The 4,195-nt window shown below is 39.9% G+C and overlaps 1 pseudogene; it reads left to right on the top strand.

The window, feature by feature from the left end:
• The first annotated feature begins 1,792 nt into the window (after window positions 1-1,792).
• Window positions 1,793-2,831, top strand: LOC126500712 (histone deacetylase complex subunit SAP18-like; annotated as a pseudogene).
• The last annotated feature ends 1,364 nt before the right edge of the window (window positions 2,832-4,195 follow it).

Below are 4,195 nucleotides of genomic sequence, written 5' to 3'. Positions count from 1 at the left end.
AGTCCAGGCAAGAGCAGTTTCTTGCCCAAATGGCTATCAAACTCCATAAGGATCCTCTTCGATGCCCATTTTCCTTTTGAAGTAGATTGGTGCTGCCAGGAGCAGATGTGTCTCATTGTCATGAAAAGCCCTAAATTATTAAAACATTTAAATGCCATATTCTGTAGCCTTTGAAAGATATGAAGAATGCCTATCTGAAATATATCTCTATACATCTAGAAAATCTAACTAACATGACTACAAGCTTGACTATTATCAATGATTATCCATTAACAACCTATATTTCCTAATTATACATTACATTTTTAAATGAACTACACAATCACAATACCTTAATCAAGATCAAAAATACATATACATATAACAAAATTGACCTTAAAATCCATACCAATGCAAATTATTCATATCTATATCACTATTTCCTATTGGAATTTTTTTTACTTATTCTCCATGTTTATGCCATCATCTAGAACATTACAGTCTTTTACAGAGGATCTGAATTTTTTTAATTTTCCTATTTAGACATGTCCTCCACAGTGAGTGAGAATGACTGGGCCACTTTTGACTTGGAGCCCTGTGAGACACTCTTTCCCTCAAGGAGTTTCCCTGATTGTATCAGGTTGCCTTGAATGACTTTTGTTAATATGCATTTGTCGGACCAATGTTGACCTTTGCCACACCTTCTACATATACCTAAAGGCTGAGTCCTCCTATTTTTGCCATTCCCAGAGGAGATATTATTCCTAGGAATTTCTTGTCTACAATCCCTTCTCAGATGTCCTATTCTACCATAAGTAAAACATTTGGCATTTTGATGTGTCCTCATTCCTTTGGAAATTGCTTCTCCTACCCAAGATTCAGTATTATAGTCAAATTTCTCAGTGTTCATTGTATGCAGGATCCATTCATCCATAGGTGCTAACCTAATTTTTAAAGTCCCAAGTATCTTTTTGCATTCTAAGTTGGCATTTCCAAAAGCCAGAAATTCATTAAGTACTTTTCTAGCATCTGGCTCTGTTATTCCTATTTGTACAGCCTTAGTTAATCTTTGTTAAAAGTCAGTAAATGGTTCTCTCTGGCCCCATTTAACCCTGGTATATGATTCAATTCATTTTCCTAGTTCTTGAATCCTGTCCCAAGCATTTAAGGCTGCTTTGTTGCATAGGGACAAGATTTTCTCATCATAAAGACCTTGAACCTGATTTGTTCTTGGCAAGTCTCAAGGCCTTTTGTTTCTCCCTGTTGTTCCAAAATTTTTGCCTCTATTCTGAAATAAATTATAAACATCAACTGCAGCCCATCATCCAGGACTGCTGAAGCTAACTGAAGCCAGTCATGTGGTGTTGTCTTGATGCTAGAAGCCCAAGTCTTTATCATCTCCCTAACAAAGGCAGAATGCAAGCCATAAGTTATGACAACTTGCTTAATTTCTTTTAGATCATTCATTCCTATAGCTACCCATCTACCTTCTTTGGATCCTTTTGGGCCTTTAGAACTTGATGCTTTGTCAGAGTAGATTACAGGGTAGGAAGCTAAAACCCTTGGTAAGTCATCTCTGACAGGTACTGGTGATGTTGAATCCTTGTGCCTCCTTTCCCTGTTCATCAGCTCTAATAATTTCCCCAATTATTTCAAATCATTTTATTATTGTCTTTTGTAAAGCCTGAATCTCCTGGCCTGTACATATTTCTAGTGATTTCATTGAGGCACCTAGCCTCTGATCCTCAATTCTGTACACGTAATTCCAAGGTCTTAAGTTTCTCCTCTAAAGATAACAGCTCATGACTAGCTCATGCTCACTGTAAAGGTTGGAGGTCAGGGCGAGCATCTCCCAGGCAGAAGGAGGAAGATGGTGGTGGAATCACGCATTATCCAGGAAGAGATTGAGAAGGAGCCCGAGAAACAGATGGACCGTGAGAAGACCTGCCCACTCCTGCTTCTGCTGCAGGTCTTTGCCACCAACAATGGCCACCACCACCTGTAGAAGGAGCTTCGGGCTATGTTCCTGTTGCCCAGCTCCCAGCCGTCTGGATAGCTTATGCCCTGAAATAACAACACACAAACTGTATTCTTTTAAACACTGCTTGGCCCATTAGCTCTAGCCTCTTACTGGTGAACTCTCACATCTTGATTAACCCATTTCTAATAATCTGTGTAGTACCACGAGGTGGTGGCTTACCAGGAAAGATTCAGCATGTCTGACCTGGTGTCTGGATCCATGGCATCTGCAGAGAGGAGAGGCATGGCGATTGCCTCACTTCCCTCTTCCTCCCAGCATTCTATTCTGTCTACTCCACCCACCTAAGGGCTGGCGTATCAAATGGCCAAGGCAGTTTCTTTATTAACCAACACAAAACAGAAGACCCTCCCACATCAACCACCGAATGAACGAGTTCTCCTGCAGGAATGTGCCCTCAAGCGAGCTGCACCTGGATGGATGAAACCCTGAAAGAACTGACTAGTTTAGTAAAGGAAGTCTACCCAGAAGCCAGAAAGAAGGGTACACACTTCAATTTTGCAATTGTTTTTATGGATCTCAAAAGACCTGGATATCGAGTTAAGGAGATTGGCAGCACCATGTCTGGCAGGAAGGGCACTGATGACTCCATGACCCTGCAGTCATGGAAGTTCCAAACAGGGGATTATCTGGATATATCCGTCACTCCTCCAAATCGGGCACCTCCTTCAGGATGGATGAGACAGTACTAAATTCTATTGACTTTCTTGAAGTTATTTTTCAGTCAGTTTGTATAATAAACTTACTTAATCTTTTCCTCCCTTGGAAAAAAATAAAGATAACACCTCATCCTCAGACATGGATAGCATGCAGATTGCCATTCTGGAGAGATACTCTATCTGCTAACCTGTCATTACTTTTTAACAAATTTTGACTGTCAAATTCAACAGTATGAATTCTTTCAGATAATTTCTCATTACCTTTAAATATGGATTTAATTTTGTCTGTCAAATTAATGTTATCCTTTTTAATAGTATTAATTTTTTTCAGGTAACTTTTGATTTTTGATGGTATTAATCCTATCAACTAGCTGTTCATTATTAATCGGCAAAGACTGTATCATTCCTAAAAGTGCCACATTCTTTCTTAATGATATAATATGAAGAAAAAAACTGAGTCCTAATATATATATATAAATTAAAGTATCACCATAACCATATAAGCTTCACAGAATAGAATCCATAATATTAGCAAAAAAGTTACTAAAAGTTTTAATATTAATGTAATCTGTTGTAACAGGGTGCTATGTTCCTGGCACCCGGCTGCCCCTGTTACAACAGAGTGGCACCTAACGTGGTAATGAACTCCACGTAAAACCTGAGAGGGCTTAAAAAGGAGAGAGAGAGAATTTTAGACAGCTTTTTGCTGTTTGTGGGTTGCGTGCAGCAAAGAAATTGTCCTGACTCAGCAACAGGAAAAAAACTGGCTGTTTTAAAATGCCGGCTTTCTGGGCTGTGCCGCCATCGCAATCTCTGTCTGGCTCCTGCGGGAGACAGAGTCTTTAAATGAAGCATTTGGACTAAAGTGCTATGATTTGTTTGATGGCAACTAGACTCGCTGTGTGGCTGAAAGGAAATCATTGTGTACTGTGGCTCAGAGGCACAAGCAGCTCCGCCATGCTAGTGGTGCAATGTGCAAGGATCAGAGGCACGAGCGGCTCCTCCATGTTGGACCGGGCAGGGCAAGCAGGCAGTACCTGTTTTTGACCTAGGAATGTCACAGCTTAGATTTTTTTGTTTGTTTGTTTTTTTCGAGACAGGGTTTCTCTGTGGTTTTGGAGCCTGTCCTGGAACTAGCTCTTGTAGACTAGGCTGGTCTCAAACTCACAGAGATCCGCCTGCCTCTGCCTCCCAAGTGCTGGGATTAAAGGTGTGTGCCACCACCGCCCGGCACAGTTTAGATTCTTAAGCACTTAATGATTTAAAAGCACAAAACAAACTGCTCCTGAATAGTAAAGAAAATTACAGATTTACAATAGGACAGATTCAGACCACTAAATGGATCACAATGTTGGATGAGTGTACATAGGTTGAGAGAGAGAAAAAAATATATAGAGAGAATAAAGTTAATGCCCTTAAAAAGGGGGGTAAAGTCTTTAAAGAGACAGAGTACAGATAGTTATAGATTAAAAGAAATAAAGAAAAATAAGCCACGTAAAAATGGAAAATTCACAGAGAG

Source organism: Alexandromys fortis, unplaced genomic scaffold (genome assembly GCF_014885135.2).
Source record: "Alexandromys fortis isolate MF-2015 unplaced genomic scaffold, M_Fortis_MF-2015_v1.1 scaffold_7, whole genome shotgun sequence".
Taxonomy (NCBI): domain Eukaryota; kingdom Metazoa; phylum Chordata; class Mammalia; order Rodentia; family Cricetidae; genus Alexandromys; species Alexandromys fortis.
The sequence above is the reverse complement of the archived record's forward strand: the minus strand, read 5'-3'. Positions and strand labels throughout refer to the sequence as shown.